General features: G+C 40.9%; 1 protein-coding gene and 1 pseudogene across 1 annotated transcript in view; both read left to right on the top strand.

Annotated features, from left to right (window-relative positions):
* Positions 1–23648, top strand: part of BICC1 (BicC family RNA binding protein 1) — a 309662-nt gene that overhangs the window by 149434 nt on the left and 136580 nt on the right. The window lies entirely within an intron of this gene.
* LOC136136538 (5-hydroxytryptamine receptor 3C pseudogene) lies at positions 220–3110 on the top strand (annotated as a pseudogene).

The raw sequence follows: 23648 nt of genomic DNA, 5'->3' as shown, positions 1-23648 counted from the left end.
ATTCATCAGGTGGAACCCAGAGGAATATGAGGGCATCAGGAAGCTCAGCATGGCAACTGAGAGCCTGTGGCTTCTAGATACCTTTGTTGAGGAGTTCATGGATGTGGATCAGGCACCTACAGGTCTCATGGTTTATGTCAACAGTGAAGGTCCATCAAATACGAGAAGCCACTGTGAGAGGTCCCCATCTGTAACCTGGACATCTTCTTTTCCCCTATGATGAACAGAGCTTCACACTGCTCCTCGGCCCTTTCATCTAAACAGGTGGCCATCAGGCACAGGTCCAGCCTCTGCATGATGAACCTTCTGGTGCCTGGTGGTTTCCTGTTTGTCCTCAGTGCCTTCAGCTTCTTCCTGTTGGCAGAAAGACGATGACACTTCTCCTGGGCTGCCCCACCTTTCTGCTCATGATGTATGACTTATTCCTGGCCACTGGCACCCCCTCATCAATGTCTGATTTGTCCTGTGTATCTCAGCCTGCCGGAGACCATGTTCATCACCTACTTGCTGTATCTGGCCCCCACGCATGCCTCGGTAGCTCTATTTTCCGCTCTGCACTGCACCAGCCCAAGAAAATGCTGTCCTGTTGCACCCCAGAAAGGAAATAAGGGTCTAGGTTTCACCCCCGCTTGCCTGCCTGGCCTGAAGGAGCCAGTGGAGTTGGTAGGGAAGTTGCCAGATACCGGAGAGGCAGAGTTAAATGGATGCCCTGTATCAGCAAGGGCCAGTAGAGATGTGAGACTCAGAAGCAGCACTTGGTGGGCTTGTGGGTGCTGTTGAGCCACATGATGGGTACCCTTCTCTTTCACCTCTCCCTGCTCTTCTCGGCCTCTTCCATCATCATGGTCATTGTCTTCTGGAACCCCTCAGCAGGTGTCCACGTGCCAACCCTCGTCTGGAGCTTCTCTTGCCTCTGGAAACTGGTCAGGCGCTCATGCCTGTCCAGATCCCAGCCCCCAGCCCTGGCAACCACCTTGTTTTTTAACCCAGTCCTTCTATGCAGTTTCAGACCAGGCCTGGATCATCCTCTGTGCTCTCCAGAAGTCTCGTCTTTGCCCCTGCGTGCCGTCAGCTCCCCTCAGCCAGCCCTGGAGCTCTCTCTGGCTCCTCAGGAATCAAGTTCCTGGACTTCTTTTGTTGAATCATCTCCCACCAACCCTTTTGCAGGGGGGGAAAAGAAGGGGACAATTCCACTTTTTTTTTTTTTGAAGGTATATTTTTAGTAAAATTTAAGCCTTTAATAATTTTATAGTTACTAATTTTTGCAAAGAATGACCTAGGAATTTTCCTTAAGTAAAACACTTGTGTTTGGTAGTGGAAATTAAGGATATAAGCAGTATTCCTAGGGGAACGTTAAAAAAAAACATTAATCAGTAACACAGTGTGATTTTTGGTATGCCAGTGTTAGTTACCTACTTCTTAAATAGGTCCTAAAGACCTACCAATGTATCAAAATAAGAAAACAGTATCCAGGAACTTCCTTGGTGGCACAGTGGTTGGGAATCCACCTGCCAGTGCAGGGGACAGAGGCTCGAGCCCTGGGCCAGGAAGATCCCACATGCCGCAGAGCAACTAAGCCCCTGTGCCACAACTACTGAGCCCGCGTGCCACAACTGCTGAAGCCCGCGTGCCTAGAGCCCGCAACAGAAGCCACTGCAGTGAGAAGCCTGCGCACTGCAATGAAGAGTAGCCCCCGCTCTCTGCAACTAGAGAAAGCCTGCACAGCAACAAAGACCCAGCACAGCCAAAAATTAAAAAAAAAAAAAAGGAAGAAAAGAGTACCCATTAATATGTTACATAATTCAAAATGACCATTATTTTCTCTGTATTAGCTGGAAGTTTCCCTGTTTTTTCCTTGAATTATCATGGTTTCATTGCTTAAAATGCATTACAGTAGTTCTGCTTAACCCTTTTTCTGCAAAGTCCATATTTTGGGCCCTTGATAATGATTTCATATGGCATAAAATATTAATTTTCTTGGTGATTGAATTGGTTACAAATTCCTTAGTAGTCAACATTCATGGATTCACAATAAAAGTGAAGATGTGAAGGAAAGTAAGGAAGAGTACATTTGTCTATATTATTGTAAAATTTTAGTTAATGCTTTTATAGAAATGCATTGTTTGGTTACTTAAGGCTTTTCTACCATTTTGTTATACAAATACAAAAATGTTGAAAGGATTATGCAGGGAATACCATATACCCACTCCTTACATTCTACAGTTTTTAAATATTTGCTTCATCACACATGGATCATCTATCCAGCCTTCTGTTTATTCATGAATCCATCTTTTTGCTGCATTTCAGACTGATGTGCAGACAGCACATGCATACCAATAACTGGCATTCAGTATTTGTTCATGGTGTTTTGTTGCTTTTAAATTTAAAATAAGTGTAGCATTCACTGTGTTTTGACAGTTGTGTAATATGAATCCATGTAACCCAAACTCTTATGAAGATATAAACCGTGACTTGAAAAAGTATCCTCCTACCCCTTCCCCTCAGCCCACTTGAATATCACACCCCAGCCGTTCTGGAAACCGCTCTTCTGAGTTTTTTTTAAATCAAAGATTAGTATTTTTTGTTCTAGAACATATCTTGAAACATACGGTATGTACTCTGTGGTGTAAGACTTCTTTCACTTAGCATAATGTTTTGCGGTTTCATCTGTATTGTTATGTATATCAGTAATTCATTCCTTTTTATTAATAAGTTGTATTACATCATATGAAACCCACCAAGGTTTATCTATTTCCTGACTGTTTCCCATTTTTGGCTATTATGAGTAAAGCTGCTGAGAACAAGCCATTTACTTGCTGGGTATTTCCATCTGATTAACTCAGGAGCTTAAAATTAGTATATTCAAAATTGAAGTTACCCAGCTGTGTCTTCTCCCCAAGTCCCTGTGTCAGTGAATGGCACCACCCTTTAAAGTGCTGTCAAAGTCACAACCTTGACTGCTTTGTGTCCCTGAGCTCTCACACGTCATCACATACAAAGTCCTGCCAGTACTGCCTTCATCACATTTACTCACTTTGCCATAGTGCCGAATCACGATCCTGTTTGAAGCCATCACCATTTTCATCTGGATTGCCACAGTAACCTCCTAACTAGTTTTCTTTCCACCTCTCTTGGCTCTCCCTCTATTACTTTCTCCACACTACTGTCAGGGATCTTTGAAAAAGCACACGTTAGATCATGTTACTTACCTATTGAAAAATGTCTGGTTGTTTCCCATTGCTCTTAGGATTAAAAAAGTAAAATCCTTACCATAGTTTGCAAGGCTCTGCATGATTTGACTCTTGTCTCTTCCCTGGTTCTCATCTTTCTAACCACACTGGGTTGCACGTCGCATAATGCTTCGCGCCTTAGGCTTTATCCTCCTCTGTCTTGGCTCAGTCTCTCTAATCGGGTCATTCCCGTTGACCCACAGTTCTGTTCTGGTGTCTCCCATTTTAAAGACAGAGAAAAACTGCCTGTATTAGTTGGGATTAGAATTGTCTGTGGCAGCAGAAAATCAAATCAAAGCAAAATGATTGTTCTTTTGTTTTTTTTGCGGTACGCGAGCCTCTCACTGTTGTGGCCTCTCCCATTGCGGAGTGCAGGCTCAGCGACCATGGCTCATGGGCCCAGCTGCTCCGCGGCATGTGGGATCTTCCCGGACCGGGGCACGAACCCGCGTCCCCTGCATTGGCAGGCGGACTCTCAACCACTGCGCCACCAGGGAAGCCCCAAAATGATTGTTTTTAAATTAAGTTGGAAGATGATTTCTCCTGAAAGAATTGTGTAGCAGGACAGTGCAGGTCTGGGGTGGTGCCAGTGCTCCGCCAAGACCTCAGTAAACCAAATCGATTCTCCCTGTACAGTTTCCCACTCGTAGGTTATGGCCTTTTTATCGTCATAATCCAAGTTGGAACTTCAGAAATCACAGTCCAATCAGCAGAATAGAAGAAAGACATCCACTCATTGGATGATGAGATTTCTCAGAATCTGCTAACATTTCCCTGGGCAGAACTGAGTTACCTGGCCACACCTATTTTTCAAGGAAGGCAGCTAAAAATCGGAGGTTCTAATTTGGGGAAAGTGGACAACTGGGGTAGGTATTTGCCCTTGCCATACCTCCCTAGACCCCCACATTCCTCTCCAGCCACCGTCGTGTTTTTCTGTTTCTTTTTAGAATCAAAACTTGAAAGAGTTGTCTATTAATGATGTTCTACTTGTTCAAAGCTCCTTCTCTTCTCAACTCACCCCAACTCCTGTGCTCACCCTAGTTGGTTGTGTCAAGGTTACCTGCGATCTTGGTATTTCAAGAATATAAGGAATATGTACAAGTCTTATCTGATGTCATTTCTCAGTAGCTTTCAGTTCTTTTTCCCTTGAAGGACTTTCTCTGTATGTGGATCAGTCTTGAGCTTTTCATTCATCTTCTGTGACTTCATCGTCTGCCATCCTTCTGGAAACTCATTACCCTCTTATTTTTTCAGCATCTCCTATTCTACCCAATGTGTGAATGCTGGAATTTCTCAAGGTTTAGTTTTTCTGTTTTTTAATTGTAGTAATAGATACAAAGCATAAAATTTACCATAAAAATGTCACCATTTTTAAGTGGCATTAAGTATAGTCACATTGTTGTGCAACCATCCTCACCATCCACATGTAGTACTTTTTCAGCTTCCCAAAGTGAAACTCTGTAACCATTAAACAATAACTAGCCATTTTCCCCACCCCCACTTCCTTACAACTACCTTCCTACTTTGTCCCTTTGAATTCTCAAGGCTGGTTTTGCATCTAAATTGGGAGCACAGTGGGAATTCCCCCACAGTCCAGTGGTTAGGGCTCCACACTCTCAGGCTGAGGGCCTAGGTTCAGTCCCTGGTCGGGGAACTAAGATCCCATCCTACAAGCCGAGTGGCATGGCCTAAATAAATAAATAAATAAATAAAAATAAATTGGGAGCACCTTTATCTCTTCTTTGTGCCCTTCCTATGCAAGACCCTCAGTTTCCATGACCTTAAATATCATCTGTAGAATTGCAAATTTATATATATATATATATTTTAAAATTTTATTTATTTTTGGCTGTGTTGGGTCTTCGTTTCTGTGCGAGGGCTTTCTCTAGTTGCGATGAGCGGGGGCCACTCTTCATCGCGGTGCACGGGCCTCTCACTGTCGCGGCCTCTCTTGTTGTGGAGCACAGGCTCCAGACGCGCAGCCTCAGTAGTTGTGGCTCACGGGCCCAGCCGCTCCGCGGCATGTGGGATCCTCCCAGACCAGGGCCCGAACCTGTGTCCCCTGCATTGGCAGGCAGACTCTCAACCACTGTGCCACCAGGGAAGCCCGCAAATTTATATTTTTGATCAGATTTTTTCCCTTCAATCACTAGGTTCTTAAAACTTTAGCTTGGTATTTCCACTTGGATGGAAATCCACTTCAACAGCTCATAGACTTTAAAAAAATATATAACTTGTCTAAAACTTTTATTTTCTCAGTCTCATTTGTTCTTCTCCTTTCTTCCAAGCTCAGCTATCCAGTTATTTAAACCAGAGACATGCCTGATAACTTAATAACTTCCTTTCCCTCCACCCCCCACCCCCCAATCAAATCAGTCATTAGGCTTCTGAGTTCTACCCTCAGTACATGTTGATTTGATTCACTTTTCTTCATTCTACCTTCCTAACCTTCACCATGCTCCCGTCATCTCTTGCCTGACAATTGCAATGTCCTCCTAACTCATCTCTCTCCTCCCAGCCTGGATCCCTTCAATGTGTTCTTTTAAACACAAATAGAGTCATGTTCCTCCAAGTCTTAAAACCCTTCATTGCCTTCCTAGTACTCTTAGAATAAGATCTAAACTCCTTACCATGGCTTTCCAGGCTTTGATGAGTTGGCCCTTACTGTCCTCTCCACCTCACGTGTTGCCCCTTTCTCCTTCCAGTCTGGTCTTCTTTCAGTTCCTTTAACACCGAGTTCCCTCCTGCTTCAGGGCTTTTGGGCTGTGTGGTACTCCCCTCCTGCAATGTTCTGTATGTATTTTTGACATCCTTCAGGACTTGGCTTAAATGACCCTTTAGAGACCCGGAGGGATTGCCCCTGCCAATATTAAGTAGAAACCCTCTTATTGTTCTGATTCAGAGCATCCTGTTCTTTTTTAACCCCCCCCCCTGCCATGTTAAACAATGATTTCTTCCCCTTCTTTCTTCATTTCCCCCAGTAGGTTTATTTTATTATTATTTAAAAAAATTTGTTCCTTTTCCCCAGTAGATTGTAAATGTTACCAGGGACTGTTTAAATTCTATTCCCTGTGACATACCTAATGTTTAACACAATGACTGACACATATTTGGCAGGCAGTACATATTTGTAAATGAATGAAAGCCGATCCCTCTCCTTGGCATGGTTTGTGTTACCCCCTTGTGTTACTCCCATGGTTTGTGTTACCATGCTTCATATTGTGGCTCACTTTTTTGAAGGCTGCCTTCCCTGATTAATAGACTACATGGCATCTCTGTATCAGATGGTATCATTGCAACTTTTAAGTTTCTTTCTTGAAAATTCTTATGCTTTCTAATTATACATTGGGCAGGGTTGTTTGTTTCCCCGACTGTACTGTCAGCCTCATGAGAGCAGTGGCCGTGGCTGTTTTCATCAATCATTGTTTCCCATCAGATGAGCATCTTGCTCCACACTCATCTCGTTTCGTAAATGAGCTCATAGTGGTGAAAATACACCTCACCAACTGGTTGACATTTCATACTATGATAGTTATATACCATTTTATCAGATGTGACTAGGTGCTGGAGATTGCGGATATATGGAGAGAATCTTAATTTCTTGAAACCAGAATTTGGAGAGTTGAGTGATTTTTAATTGGATTCTCCTTAGATGTTAAGAACCTAAAAATTTGCAAAAGAAAAACTGTTTGGAACTTTCATCCTGAGAATCACATGAAGACATCTGAAATATTGCCAAGTGCAATTCTTCACTGTTGAGGATTAATGAAATCCTGGTCCATCTGCATGTTTGTCTTTCCAAGTCTCCCTTGTGACATCATTAGTGAGCTTAAGCCTCCAGAGAAGCTTCTTTGGAAATTTTCATAATCAATTAAATTCATTTTTGAAATGTGTAAATTCTTTGAATGTTACTCATAACTTTTTATGGGCACCACACATTTTCCTATATCAGAAAGATTTAAAATTACTTTTGCAGAAAAATACATTTGGAGTACAGTAGATATTTTCTACCATGCCATATAAATTCAGTGGAGTAACACTTTATTTTTCTGGCATGTTCTTGGAAGGAATGATTTCCAGCATTAATTCAGGAAAGTCTAGTGGTTTTAAAAATCCTACCATGTGCAAGGGGATTTGCCTATCACCTTGTGTTAATTGGCCTCAGTTTCCCAACAGCTTTTAGCCCTAGGCCTCTCCACCATATACCCTCAACCAAAAGTCAGGTGCTGGGCTATAAAGCTATCTGTTCATTCCTTCTTCCTAAGATCAAAGCCTAGCTAATTATAAAATGCCTGGGGCCCCAGCTTTTCTGATTCTGGTAGAAGTACTGTTTATTCACTCTTTTGAGTATTACCACAGTCCTGATATTTTTCCTTGAACCCATTTCAGGTAAACAGAAGATGAATGGATCACTTGCTGGTTATATTTGGCATACAGCGTGTTTAGTTTAGGCCATATCATATTCGTTCAGACAGTGATTTTGATATAAATGATGTGTCTGCCAACATTTTAAAATTAAGGAGATTTTACATAACCAATATGTTTTGGTAGCTTTTCTTGAAAAATCTGGAAGGCTGGCTGTTTTGGGCCGGCTCCTGCACATGCTAGTTGGAGCTGGTGATATCAAGCAACCACCTTGGACAGGACAGGTGGTCTCCTGTTTGGTACACCCTGTACCACTCCCTGTTGTTTCCCTGACACTGAGGTCAAGTGTCAGTTACCATTTATCCTTGTTGTACTATTGGTTTTCTCATGGTACAATAAAATAACTCTTGTACCCCTGTCTGTCAGTCTAGGGGAAATGTGAGTGAGGGGTAGACAGTGAATTCCAAGAAAATGAGAGAAGGTATATTTCTTTGGGGAAATGAATAACTTTTATATGTCTATTTTTTTCTTTTGTGGAACGTATATTTGAATTAAAAGCATGCGCTATGCCCCTTCATTGTTAACAGTTCCTTTCCTGGTTCCTATAGACATACGAATCAGGGACTTTGGATTAGATGTATGATCCTATAAAAAGAAAGTGACTCCACCTTTGGGTCCCTCAGAGGACAGTATATTGATCTCCTCGAAGTTTATGACTCTCTTGGAGTGAAATTCCCAGGTATCCTGTCTGTGACTTGTCAAGAGGGTAGCTGTTTCTGGCTTTCCCAATAATTAGGCCTTATAGGACGTGGCAAGTTCAGTATAAGTAAAACAAACTTTGCCATAAGGATTGTATATTATAAAAAGGGGATTGAAACATTTTTTAAAATAGTAATGTCACATAACTGGTTTAAGAGAGACAATACAGCAGCTCTGAGGAGGGAAAGATTACATCTGATTGAGGGGATCTTGAAGTTGCTTTTATGTTTCGCCTTGAACAACGGGTAGAAAATCAGCAGCAGGAGACAGTGAAACCGTAGAACAGTTTGAATAAAGGAAAAAAATTGTAGGGATCAGGTGTGGATAGGACAGTGGCTAGAGGTGTTGATGAAAGTAGAGGAAACTGAGGAAAAGCAAAACCAAAAAGGTGGGTTGAGGCCTGGTTATGGACAGTCTTAAACGCTAGGCCAAGAAGTTTGCACCTAACTTAAGGGATAATGAATAAGCACTGGCTGACTTTTGAATTAGGGGAGGGACTTATCAGAGCCTATGACTTGAAGGGGAAAAGGCTGGAAGTGCTGCCACCAGTGGTGAAAGAGAGAGAATCACTAGGTCTGTGCAGCTTCTTGGTTATGATAGTGTGGGGGCATGGGCAGCGGGGAGGGAGGAGCTGGAGGGGAGGGGTGGGGATAAGGTTTTGAACAGATGGAGTCGAGTATGGATGTCCGAAGGAGGACCTGGTTTGGAAGGCGTATCCGATAGGATGCTTTCAGTTTCAAGTAACAGGTTGGCTCCGAACACATGAACGTGTGTGGGCTTATGTTGCTGAAGAGTGCAGAGATAAGTGGGCTTCAGGAATGGTTGATCAAGAAGCTTCATGATGTCATCCAAAGCTCAGATGTTCCCTGACTCTCAGCTCTGCCTTCCACATGGGTGGCTTTATCCGGAAGCTGATCCTCCTCATGGTCACGGGTGGCAGCCTATAGGAGTCGGGCTCCATTTGTCTTTGTTCACATCTAGTGGGATAGAGAAAATGTTGTAAGAGAAAACTCTCTTACAAAAGCCTGAAAGCTTCATTCTCAAAAGCTTCCATTAGACCACTTCCCACTTGTCTTTGGCCCAAATTAGATTACATGACTGACTCTTCTTTTTATTAATTGTGGTATAAAATTTAATATCTTAACCTTTTTTTGAGGTAACATTGGTGTATAACTTTATGTAAGTTTCATGTGTACAGCATTTCGTTTTGACTTCTGTGTATGCTGCAGCATGCTCACCATCAAAAGTTTAAATTGTCTGTCACTATACAGTGGACCCACTGTAGCCATTTCACCATTCCCCCCACCCCCTTCTGCTCTGGTAACCAGTAACCTATTCTTTGTATCTATGTGGTTTGTTTGGTTTAGATTGGTTTGTTTATTTTGTTTTTGTTCTTTTATGTTCCATATACAAGTGAAATCTTACGGTATTTGTCTTTTCCTGTCTGACTTATTTCACTTAGGATAATACCCTCAAGCTCCATCCATGTTGTCGGAGATAACTACGTTCTCTTTTTTCTGGCTGAGTAGTATTCCATTGCATATAAATATCGCATCTTCTTTATCCATTCTTCTGTCCATGGGCACTTAGGTTGTTTCTATATCTTGGTTATTGTAAGTAATGCTACCATGAACATAGGGGTGAGTTTATCTTTTTGAATTAGTGTTTCATATTCTTTGGATAAATACCTAGAAGTGGAAAAGCTGAATCATATGGTAGTTCTATTCTTAATTTTTTGAGTAATCTCTGTATTGTTTTCCATAGTGGCTGCTACCAATTTACATTCCTCCACCAGTGTATGAGGGTTCCCTTTCTCCACATCTTCTCCAACACTTGCTATTTCTTGCCGTTTTGATACTATCCATTCTGATGGGCATGAGGTGATATATCACTGTGGTTTTGATTTGCATTTTCCTAATAATTAGTGATGTTGAACATCTTTTCATGTGCCTGTTGGCCATCTGTATATTGTCTTTGGAAGAATGTCTATTCAAATCCTCTGCCCATTTTTCAATCTGTTTTTTTGTTGTTGTTGTTGAATTGTGTGAGTTCTTTATATATTTTGGATATTAACCCCATATTGAGGATATGATTTGCAAATATCTTCTTCCATTTGGTAGGTCATCTTCTCATTTTTTGGTGGTTTCTTTTGTTGTGAAGAAGCTTTTTTGATGTAGTCTCATTTGTTTATTTTTGCTTTGTTTCCCTTGCCTGAGGAGACATACTAAGAAAGATATTCCTAACACTGATGTCAAACAGCATACTGCCTATGTTTTCTTATAGGATTTTTATGGTTTCAAGTGTTACATTCAAATTTTTAATCCATTTTGAGTTAATTTTTGTGTATGTGTAAGATAGGTCTGGTTTCATTCTTTTGCATGTAGCTGCCCAGTTTCTCCAACACCATTTATTGAAGAGGCTCTCCTTTCTCCATTGTATTTTCTTTGCTCCTTTGTCATAAATTCATTGTCTATATACGTGTGGGTTTATTTCTGGGCTCCCAGTTCTTGCTTGATCCGTGTGTTTGTTTTTCCACCAAACCATGGTGTTTTGATTACTATGGCTTTGTGATCATATAATTTGAAATCAAGGAGTGTGCTGCCTCCAGCTTTGTTCTGTTTTCTCAGAATTGCTTTGGCAATTTGGGGTTTTCTGTGGCTCCATAAAAATTTTAGGATTGTTTGTCCTAGACCCTTGAAAAACGTTGAGATTGTGTTGAGTCTGTAGATTATACTTTGGGTAATACAGACATTTTAACAATGTTAATTTTTCCAATCCAGGGAGCATGGACTATCTTTCCATTTCCTTGTATCATCTTCAGTTTCTTTCAATAATGTCTTACAGTTTTCAGTGTACAGGTCTTTCACCTCCTTGGCTAAATTTATTCTGAGGTATTTTATTCTTTTTGTTGTGATTGTAAATGGGATTGTTTTCTCAATTTGTCTTTCTCCTAGTTCATTGTTAATATACAGAAATGCAACAGATTTTTGTATATTGATTTTGTACCCAGGAACTTTACTGTATTTGTGTATTGTTTCTAGTAGTTTTCTGGTAGAGTCTTTATGGTTTTCTATGTATAAAATCTTGTCATCCACTAATAGTGCCAGTTTTACTTCCTCCTTTTCAATTTAGATGCCTTTTATTTCTTTTTATTGCCTAATTGCTCTGGCTAGGACTTCCGGTACTTTGCTGAATAAGAGTGACGAGAGTGGGCATCTGTGTCTTGTTCTTGATATAACTTAGTTTTTCACCAGTGAGTTTGATGTTAGCTGTAGGTTTGGCATATATGGCATATATACATGTTGAGATATGTTCCTTTTATACCCATTTCATTGAGTTTTTAAAATGTAAATGGGTATTGAATCTTGTTGAATGCATTATATGCATGTATTTGGATGATCATATTATTTTTATCCTTTATTTTGTTAATGTGGTATATATCATGTTGAATGATTTGCAGTTACTGAAACATCCTTGCATCCCTGGAGTAAATCCCACTTGATCATGGTGTACGATCCTTTTAATGTATTGTTGTATTCGGTTTGTTGTCATTTTGTTGAGGATTTTTGCATCTATATTCATCAGAGGTATTGATTGGCCTGTAACTTTCTTTTTTGTGTGTTGTCTTTGTCTGCTTTTGGCATCATGTAAAATGACTTAGGAGGCATTCCCTCCTCTTCAATTTTTGGAAGAGTTTGAGAAGGACAGGTATTAAATCTCATATGAATGTTTGATAGAATTCACCTGTGGAGCTGTCTGGTCCTGGACTTTTGTTTTTGGGGAGGTTTTTGATTACTATTTTAATCTCCTTACTGGTGATTGGTTTATTCAGATTTTCCTTTCCTTCATAATTTGGTCTTGGAAGGTGGTATGGTTCTAAGAATTTATCCATTTCTTCTGGGTTGTCCAGTTTGTTGGCATATAGCTGTTCATAGTATTCTTTTATAATCCTTTGTGTTTGTGGGGTATCTGTTGTAATTTCTCCTCTTTTGTTTCTGATTTTCTTTATCAGAGTCTCTCTCTTTTTCTTAGTGTAGCTAAAGGTTCGTTAATTTTGTTTATCTTTTCAAAGAACCAGCTTTTAGTTTCATTGATCTTTTCCATTGTCTTTTTAGTCTCTTTTTCACTTATTTCTTCTCTGATATTTATTATTTCTATCCTTCTACTAATTCTGGGCTTTGTTTTTTTTCTAGTTCTTTCAGGTGTAAAATGAGATTGTTTATTTGTGATATTTTTGTTTGTTTTTTGAGGTGGGCCTGTATTGCAGTAAACTTTTCTCTTGCTTCCTCTTTTGCTGCATCCCATAGATTTTGGTATTCTCATTTGCCTTCAGGCATTTTTTGATTTTTCCTTTGGTTTCTTAATAGGCCCAATATTTGTTCAGTAGCATATTGTTTAGTCTCCACACATTTGTGATTTTTCTAGGTTTCTTCTTATAGTTGATTTCTAGTTTCATATCACTGTGACCAGAAAAGATGCTTGATATGATTTCAGTCTTCTAAATTTATTAAGAATTGTTTTGTGTCCCAACGTATGGTCTATCCTTGAGAATATGCACTTGAGAAGAATGTGTATTCTGCTGCATTTGGATGGACTGTTCTGTTTAAATCTGTTAAGTCCATTTGGTCTAATGTTTTATCTAAGGCTGATGTTTCCTTGTTGACTTTCTTTCTGGATGATCTATCCCTTGATGTAAGTGGAGTTATCAAAGTTCCCTACCTTTATTGCATTGCTGACAATTTCCCCCTTTAGATCTGTAAATGATTGCTCTATATATTTTGGTGCTCTTAAGTTAGGTTCATATATATTAACTGTTATGTCTTTTTGTTGGATTGTCACCTTTTTTTTATTATATAATGTCCAATTTTGTCTCTTGTTGCCCTTTTTGGCTTGCAGTCTGTTTTATCTGATATGAGTATGACTCTGCTCTCTTTCTTTTGGCTGCCATTTGGTTGGAGTATCATCTTTCATCCCTTTACTTTGTGCCTATGTTGTCTTTAGAGCCCCAGATGATTCTCCTGGGGGCCGCATATGGTTTGGTGTTGTTTTAAATCCACCCAGTCACTTGTCTCTTTGTATTGGTGAATTCAATCAATTTACATTTAGGGTGATTATTGATAAATAAGAACTTAGTACTGCCATTTTATCTTTTGTTTTCTGGTTGCTCTATTTCTCCTTTTTTTCTTTTTCCTTGTGTTTCTGTCTACCATTTTAGTTTGGCAGTTTTCTATAATGTTTTTCTCAGTTTTCTCTTTTATGTTTCATGTCTCTGCTCTAGATTTATTTTTGTGGTTATTGTGAGATTGGTACGCAGTGTCTCAAAGCTAAAATAGTCCTTTTTATGCTGATGCTAGAGATAGCATCTTATCTTCATTTACATCTAGGGGTTCTGTTCTTTCTTTTTATGATTTTGTTGTTGCAAGTTCTCCCTTTTTATGTTGTGAGTTTGTTACCAAATTGAATAGCTATAGTTTTTTTTTTCCTGCTTTTTCCCCCTTTAACCTTCATGTTATAATTAACAACCTACTCTGACATAGAGTTGAACTTTTCTGATTTTTCCTTTCTGATTATTACCTTACTCAGTTTTGTGTACTTTTGCCTTATCATTTCAGGTAGAAGAGCTCCTTTCAACATTTCTTGTAAGGCAGGTCTAGTGGTAATGAACTCCCTCAAAGTATGTTTACTGAGAAAGCCTTTATTTCTCCTAAAAATCTGACGGATAACTTTGCTGGATAGAATATTCTTGGCTGACAGTATTTTATCTTTGAGTATTTTGAGTATGTCATTCTCCTGTCTCTTGGCTTGTAGAGTTTCTGATGAGAAATCTGCTGATAGCCTAATGGGGATTCTTTGTAGGTTGCTGTCTTTTTCTTCCTGGCTGCTGTTAAAATTCATTCTTTGTCATTGACTTTTGACGGTTTTAATATAGTGTGTCTTGGTGAAGGTCTTTTTGCGTCAACAGATTTAGATATTCTTTTGGTTTCATTGGCTTCATATCTAGTTTCTTCCCCAGATTTGGGAAGGTCTCAGCTATTATTTCTTTAAATAAACTCTCTGCTCCCTTCTCCTTCTCAGATACCATTATCCTTATTTTGCCTTTCCAACACGTCTTGCCCTTCCTAATGGATAGTTTTAGAATTTCCTCATTTTAAGAAACCATAGCTCTCCTGAGTCATTTCTAGATTTGTATATTCAAGTTCACTAATTCTGTCTCTCATATGGTCTGCTCTGTTTCCAGTGCTTTCTTTTCTTCTTTTTTTTTTTTTCCTGACTGTGTCATGTGGCATGTGGGATCTTAGTTCCCCAACCAGGATTGAACCCATGCCCTCTGCAGTGGAAGTGAGGAGTCTTAACCACTGGACCACCAGGGAAGTCCCTCCAGTGCTTTCTAATGCATTGAAAAAATGTCATTTATTGAGTTCTTCAGCTCCAGAATTTGTTTGGTTCTTTAAAATTTTCCAGTTTCAGTCTTTGGCAAAGTATTGTTTCTGTTCATTAATTTTATTCCTGAGCTCATTGAACTGCCTTTCTGATTTTTCTTATAGCTCACTGAGTGTCTTCATGACAGCTATTTTGAATTGTCTGTCATTTACATTGCAGTATTTGATGACTTTGAGTTTTGGAGAATTGTCATTTTTGTGTGTGTGTGGTACTATGTTGCTATGGTTTCTCATGGTGCTCGGTGAGTTCTGCTGGCACTTTTGAAGTAGCAAACACCTTTCTCCTTTAGGTAAAGCTTTTTTCATTTGATTCTGACAATTCAGCAGGTTGGTAATTAGAGGCTTTTCTTTTGTTTTTCAGTAGGTGGTGCTATATTACAAGTTTTGGATTTCTCTTACCTGAGCTGCCTCTGGCTATATTTGAGAATTGGCACTTTCCATCCTCCACTGCCTGTCTGTCAGGTGTGTTTCCCGGGGCCCTTATTGTCACTGCTTGTGCCTTTGGGGTTGGTGGTGCCTTGCTGCTGCTGGTGTCACTGCTGGGAACGCTGGGATGGTGGGTGTCACCACCATGTCTAGGGTCGCCTGTGTTGCAGGCAGCTGCTGTGGCAGGGCAACTAGGAAGGATGGGGAGATGAGTTGGGTGCCTCTGCTATATCCAGGGCTCTTGGGTTCATGGGCACTGTTGCTATGAGTGGGAGGGGGGCTGGAGACGTGGGCACTGCAGCAGCTGGAAGAACCAGAGTCACAGGTCCTGCTGCTGCTGCTGCCCAGTCCCCTGTCTGCAGGTGCTGTTGCAGCTGGGAGGCCAGGGCCATGTACCCTGCTTCCCCTCCTGCTACTAGGTTCTCTGGGATTGCAGGCTCAGCTGCCATGGCTGGGGGGCCAGGATCATGGTCACTGCCTCTGCTGTTCCCCTGGTTCCACCTCCTCCATGTGTTCCAACCCACCCACCTATAGGTGTACAGATGTGTGGAAGTCTCTGGCATCCTGGTGTGTTGGGCAGAGGAACCTTTGTTTGAGTTATGGATGTTTCACTAGCTGTAGATTAAAGGGGAGAGACAAGGGAGTGTCTCATGCCGCCGTGATGCTGACATCACTTCATTTTAACCATTTTTAATTGTACATTCATTAATGTCGTTCACTCATCACCACCATCCATGTCCATAGTTATTTTTTCATCTTATACAACTGAAACAATAACTCCCCATTGCTTTCTCCCCATAGTGCCTGGAAACCACCATTCTACTTTGTGCCTCTCTAATTTTGACTCTACTTTTCTCACATACATAGAATCACACAGTATTTGTATTTTTGTGACTGACTTATTTCACCTAGTGTTATGTTTTCAAGGTTCACCCATATTGTAGCATATGTTAGAATTTCCTTCCTTTTTAAGACTGGATAATATTCCATTGTATGTATAAACCACATTTTGCTTATCTATTCATTCTATGATGGACACTTGGGTTGCTTCCACATTTTAGCTACTTTGAATAGTGCTGCTATGAACATGGTTGATAGTTGTACACATATCTCTTTGAGACCCTGACTTCAGTTCTTTTGGATATATACCCAGAAGTGTTAATTCTGTTTTTACGTTTTTGAGGAGCTACCATAGTGTTTTCCACAGCAGCTGTACCATTTTACATTCTCACCGGTAGTGCATGAAGGTTCCATTTTACCCACATCCTTGCCAACACTTCTTACCTTCCTGTGTTTTTTGTTTTTTTGATAGTAGCTATCCTAATGGGTATGAGGTGGTATCTCATTGTACTTTTGATTTGCATTTCCCTAACGATCACTGATGTTGAGTATCTTTTCATGTGCTTATTAGCCATTTATATATCTTTGTTGGAGAAATGTATTTTCGAGTTCTTTGCCCATTTTTGGATGAAGTTGTTTGTTTCTTTGTTGTTGAGTTTTAACATGACTGTTTTTAAACTAACCCCTGGCAATGGGAGTGGCATCACTCTTACATAATTGGGTTGATTTTGGATCCTGGGTAGACAACGTACAGTGTCAAGTTGCACGGAGAAGATTGTGCTCAGTTTAAACATGTCTGAGGAGCTAGTGAGATATCCAGGTAGAGAGAGCTTAAAAGGCTATGTGTATGAGTCTGGATTCCAAAAAGAAAGAGCAGTGGGAGGTTTTACTTCAGAATAAGTTCTTCAGCTAACTGATGTTGAAGCTTTTAAGGAACTATCTGGCAGAGGCAGTCGTGCCCACCAAATATTCTGATTGCCCCTTGCATGTCCCTGATCCCTTTGAGTTGGCAGAGATACATATGTAGTCATGGCCAATGGGCTGTGGGGGGAGGTAGTGTGTTTCTCTTCTAGGCCAAGGCAGTAAAAGAGTGATGCAGGATTCTTCCTGTTTTTCTCCCAAAGGGAGACTGAGGAGGCCATGGATTCCAGATGGGTGACTGTAAAATGCAAGGGCCTCCATCTAGCTTGGGTCCCTAAGTGTGTAGAGCCAGGCCCCTTGCCGACTCATGCAGGCCATTTAACATTAGAGAGGAATCAAGTTTTGTTGTGTTCACCTCCTGAACACACTCCATTTGGAGTTGTTGCAGTAGCATAGCCTGCATGGAATTTTATCTCTTTTTAATGTCTCAGGGATGCCATTATAGAGCTGCTGTTGTGCTGATCTGTTATTCCTCATCAACATCAATGCCATTGGGGATTACTGATCTAAGTAAGATTGTTGACTTTGAGAAGATTAAGATGAACTGGGTGGTAAAATGTATTGCCTAAAAAAGCATAAAAGTGGATTCATGTAACTGGAGTCACTAGGCATATGAAAAATCAGAGGCTAGAAAATTAGCAATCAAAGGTTGGTAACTTGATTTTATTAAAGATATCAATAGTATTACATTTCCCACCAATTTATGTACTGTTTCACTCAAGTTACACAAACGTTATACTCTGATAGTTCAAGTTTAATAAATCTCTTTATAGTTACTCCTGATGTCAGGTAGAGACCTGGTTCATCTTTCTGAGGAATTATAATAAAGTGATACTTGGAGAATGGAGTAGCATTAAGAATCACAAGTCCTTATGTTCCAGGGGAACCAAGAAACTGGTTTTTCACTAACATTATAGGTGATTGTGAATAACCCACTCATACCCCATGAAAATTTTCGTTGGTTTGGAGCACAGATTGGGGAAGTGGGAACCATGCTTTTTTTTTTTTTTGCCCACAGAGTGTTTTTTACATTATTGAAATAGGTGCCAACAATTAGAAATCCTATTTTAAAATGGGTGGGTGTGACCTGTCCCCCCAAGCCTGTGCCAACCATAGGCTGGAACAGAAATGACAGAACTTCCCACCTACACTTGGCCCAACTTGCCACACACTGTACTTACCCTGCCACCTCAGACATTGTGGCCGGAGAGTTTGTTTATTATAATGCAGATATCCCCTGGGAGAATGCATCTTGTCAGTGATTTAGTGTTTACTTTCATTTAATGACTATTCACTCAGTTCATTTATTCTATAAGCATACTCTTCAAAAACGCCATGCTTTGGATGAGTTAAAGGAGACTTTGTAGATGGAATGGCTGCACTCTGTGCTGTACCATGTGTTGTATAATTGGAAAGTCGTCTTTTGTTGTTGTTTTTGATTGAATTTTATTATTTATTTACTTAAATTTTTTTAAAGTTTATTTTATTGAAGTATAGTTGATTTACAGTGTTGTGTTAATTTCTGTTGTACAGCAAAGTGACCCAGTTTTTAATACATATATATATATATATATATATATATATATATACACATTCTTTTTCATATTCTTTCCCATTATGGTTTACCACAGGGCATATTGATTATCGTTCCCTGTGCTATGCATTAGGACCTTGTTGTTTATCCATTCTATATATATACCAGTTTGCATCTGCTAACCCCAAACTCCCAACCCTTCCCTCCCCCGCCCCCCTCCCTTGACAACCACAAGTCTGTTTTTTATGTCTGTGAATCTATTTCATAAATAAGTTCATTTGTATCTTTTTTTTGATTCCACATATAAGCAGTATCATACAATATTTGTCTTCGGCTTACTTCACTTAGTGTGATAATCTCTAGGTCCATCCATGTTGCTGCAAATGGCATTACTTCTTTTTTTTTTTTTGCGGTACGCAGGCCTCTCACTGTTGTGGCCTCTCCTGTTGCGGAGCACAGGCTCTGGACGCGCAGGCTCAGTGGCCATGGCCCACGGGCCCAGCCGCTCCGCGGCATGTGGGATCTTCCCGGACCGGGGCACGAACCCGTGTCCCCTGCATCGGCAGGCGCACTCTCAACCACTGCGCCACCAGGGAAGCCCTACTTCATTCTTTTTAATGGCTGAGTAGTATTCCACTATATATATGTACCACATATTCTTTATCCATTCCTCTGTCAGTGGACACTTAAGGGGCTTCCATGTCTTGGCTATTATGAATAGTGCTGCTGTGAACACTGGGGTGCGTGTATGTTTTTGAATTAGAGTTTTCATCTTTTCCAGATACATGCCCAGGAGTGGGATTGCTGGATTGTATGGTAACTCTATTTTTAGTTTTTTTTTTTTGCGCAGTACGTGGGCCTCTCACTGTTGTGGCCTCTCCCGTTGTGGAGCACAGGCTCTGGACGCGCAGGCTCAGTGGCCATGGCTCACGGGCTCAGCCGCTCCGCGGCATGTGGGATCTTCCTGGACAGGGGCACAAACCCGTGTCCCCTGCATTGGCAGGCGGACTCTCAATCACTGCGCCACCAGGGAAGCCCTGTTTTTAGTTATTTAAGGAACCTCCCTACTGTTCTCCGTAGTGGCTGTACCAACTTACATTCCCACAAGCAGTGCAGGAGGTTTTCCTGAGAAAAGTGATTTTAAAAAGCTGAGGAAAATGATAAGAGAAAGAAGGCAGATTCAGGAAGTCAAATATCTGTCTTAATAGAGAAAATAAGTGCAGAAAATATTAATGAAAGATGAGGAGGAAAAATACTTTCTATGTTTGGAAAAAAGAAAGTCTCCTTTTCCCTTCATGATCTCTTCCTTATCACTGCTAATTCCTTTACCAATGCTTATTGAGATCCTAAGTGCTAGATTCTAATGTTTAAAAATGAACAAGATACAGTTGTTGGTCACCAGGAGCCCAATTCATCGGTGGGATTGGCAACCTAAGCAAAGAAAGCAGCACGATAATGTTGCCACACCAAAGTGAGGGCGAGGAGGGAGAGAGAGAGCTGACATTTGCCTGGGAAAGTTGGAGGAGTTTTCACAGTGGAGCGCGCATTTGAGCTAGGTTTTGATGGATAAGTAAGTGTTCTCTGCACTTTCTGAAATAAATGAGCTAAACCTGCCTATAGTGTGAACGGTTTGAAACTCCTTATCAGTGATTTTCAATGGGGTGAAAAAGGTAGTCTTCACCTTGCATAGTGATGTGGGACCCTAAAAACGACCTTGCAAGCTGAAACTGTGCAAAGCCCTTTTAGTAATCAACGGGAAAATGGAATGATATGCAACCTTTAAAAATTTTTGTCAAAACATAAAAAAAATCTCTTCCTAACAGTTGTAAATGTATAGGAAAATGAAAAAACAGTAAAATTAATATTTATTCGGAACACTATATTTAAACATTAGAAATATTCAGAATTAACGTGTTTCATTTCTTTGTAAAAATCTTGTCAAGTTGCAACAGCGCTAGCTTTCTTTTTGTTGTATAACTTAAAGCAGCAGTCTCCAACCTTTTTGGCACCAAGGACCGGTTTCACAGAAGACAATTTTGCCACGGACTGGGGGTGGGGGGATGTTTCGGGATGATTCAAGTGCATTACATTTATTGTGCTCTCTATTTCTCTTATTATTACACTGTAATATATGATGAAATAATTATACACCTCACCATAGTGCAGAATCAGTGGGAGCCCTGAGCTTGTTTTCACTTGCCACTCACCGTGAGGGTTTTGATATGAGTCTGCAAGCAATTGATTTATTATGGTCTCTGTGCAGTCAGACCACTCTGCTAATGATAATCTGTGTTTGCGGCCACTCCCCAGTGCTAGCATCACCACCTCAGATCATCAGGCATTAGATTCTCATAAGGAGCATGCAACCTAGATCCCTCGCATGCTGCACAGTTCACGGAAGGGTTCACGCTCCTATGAGAATCTAATGCTGTGGCTGATGTGACAGGAGGCGGAGCTCAGGTGGTAATGCAAGCGATGGGGAGCGGCTGTAAATACAGATGAAGCTTCGCTCGCTCGCCCACCACTGACCACCTGCTGTGCGGCCTGGTTCCTAACAGGTCATGGACCAGTACTGGTCCGTGGCCCGGGGGTTGGGGACCCCTGACTTACAGTATGGAGAGAGCATCTTTTCTGTGCCTTGAATTGTCAGCATCATAAGTCTGTATCAAATTCCAACATTTCATCTTTTGTACTTTGAAAGTTGTGAAATGTCTCCCAGAGTTGTTTTAATGTGAGTTATTGTGCTGGCATCACCTCCCCTGGGACATCTTCATCCTTTTTGTGACTACAGCTTTCATTTTTTAATTTCAATACCTTTGTCTTCACTAAGTTCCTCTGGCTGTGTATTCAGAGTCTCACACATTATTCCCGCTGTCACCTGTTGATTCTTTTTAATTTAATTTATTTATTTTTGGCTGCATTGGGTCTTCGTTGCTGCGCGGGCTTTCTCTAGTTTTGGCGAGCAGGGGCTACTTACTCTTCATTGCGGTGTGCAGACGTCTCATTGCGGTGGCTTCTCTTGTTGCAGAGCACGGTGCTCCAGGTGCGTGGGCTTCAGTAGTTGTGGTGCATGGGCTCAGTAGTTGTGGCGCATGGGCTCTAGAGGGCAGACTCAGTAGTTGTGGCGCACGGGCTTAGTTGCTCCACAGCATGTGGGATCTTCTCGGACCAGGGCTCGAATGTCCCCTGCATTGGCAAGCGGATTCTTAACCCCTGCGCCACCAGGGAAGCCCTCAGCTATTGATTCTACACCCACTGACATTGGATTCAAATTCCAAGTCCAGCAGTTTAACTTTTTATTTCTTTGCTGTACTTCCATCTTCGTTGGCCAACTTTCACTTTGGGTTATCCATTTTCATGTCGCTTGGTTTTATCACTGGAAGACAGGAAGTCAGCACAATTCCTTGCTTTGGTGTCTATGCATGAACTGATTACAGACGTCCCATGAGTAACCGGAGACAGACTTTGAAAGACGCAACATGACTGATCGCTGATCGACATGAGCATCTGTTATATATGAAGTGATTTGTGCACTGAAGAGCTGGCAGTGGAATTTCTATTTGATGCAACTACTGACAATCACAATTAATAGAATTTGGTAACTGGAATGTAATATTGGGGAATTGGTGGTGTTGAACTGAGCTGTGGTAACTAAAATCCATGCGTATCAAAACTTTGCAAAGCCCGGACTGTCTCTATGGATACCTTGAGTGGATTTTCCTGCCCTTTGTGGGAAGTACAGCATCTGTAGTGCTGGCCACTGAGTGCCAGTGTGGCCCTCTTTTGTGTCACTGTGACAACCAAAATGCTTCCCACATTCTCCATATGTGCTTGGGGTGGGGATAGGGTCACTCTGTCATTAGTTAATTGGAATGTTGAGGGGCAGCCACTCTGCTGCTGGTGAGCACTTCAGTGTTCATGGCAGAGTTCTGGAGCCATCTCCCCATGAGTATGTGGTGCCTTCCCTTCCTTCGTAAGCCAAGTGAGGCAGAAATTGCCCTTGCCTGGGGAGTCACGTGACTAATCATCTAGCGGGGCTTTGCCACATGCTATCTGCCGCTTAACCTCTTTGAATCCTGATTTCCTTATCTATAAAAAAAGGTTTACAAGATTGTTGTGAGTACATGGTAAGTGTACGTGAACATCAGGCAAATGTGAGCAGTTGTTCTGACAACGATGAATAACCAAATCACTGAGATGCATTTCTTGGATTTAAAATGAAATACATCAGAGGCCTCTAATGTCTCAGCAAAATCAGTATCCTCAGCTTTTAGACACCCCCTCCTGTGAGAAGTTCACTACTTTCCCATCTCCACTTTTCAGTGTCTTCTAGTTGCTCTTTTCTCGCCTTGCTCCCCTCATGGTGAAGTTCAGCAAATTGACTCCTAATCCATCAGTATGTGAAGCACCTTGAAACAGCTTCCTCCCTGAAGATAGACCTTATTTCTCGATTGTTACAAGGAAAATAGAGCGCACAAGAGTTGGGTTCTTGGAGAAGCAGGCTGCAGATGGCGCCCAGCTGGTAGGCATTTTGAATGATGAATTTTCAGTAGTTTAGAGTATAAATGTCGAGCATTCTTTTCCTGGTCCAAGAATAAATATTTCAAGTAAAGTCAGCATAAATAGACTTGTTTCAGGTTGATCTGACATGCTGATTACTTACCTGTGGATTTTTAACTTTACGTCTGGATTGAAGAATTTGGTGAAATAAGCACATTAGTAGAATGTTGTTGGTTTGGCAAAGGTTTCCTTCATCTGTAAGATATTATCCTGTAATTGCTGCAGACTTTCAGAATGTTGTAGTATAGTGAGCATTCATAGATATGGTCTCTTTCCACATGGTGTGCTAATCTGGAATTTGTGGGAGATGGAAAAAATCTACTATGACTTGAGCATTGAGGAATATAAATGGAAATTATTTTTATCATGAGTGAAACTACATGTGTAATTTAAGTTATGCTTGTTTATTTTATTCTAATTTTGGCAGGTTATTTAAGGACAGTGAAATTATTTAAATGATTCCATGTAAATATGTGATAATTTTTTTCAATAGCTGATAGAAGTTTCTTCCAATCAGAAAAAAGTGTCTGGGCTTCCCTGGTGGCGCAGCGGTTGAGAGTCCGCCTGCCGATG

This window comes from Phocoena phocoena, chromosome 16, assembly GCF_963924675.1.
Source record: "Phocoena phocoena chromosome 16, mPhoPho1.1, whole genome shotgun sequence".
NCBI lineage: Eukaryota > Metazoa > Chordata > Mammalia > Artiodactyla > Phocoenidae > Phocoena > Phocoena phocoena.
Note: the sequence above shows the minus strand (reverse complement) of the source record. Positions and strands in the feature narration are given on the sequence as shown.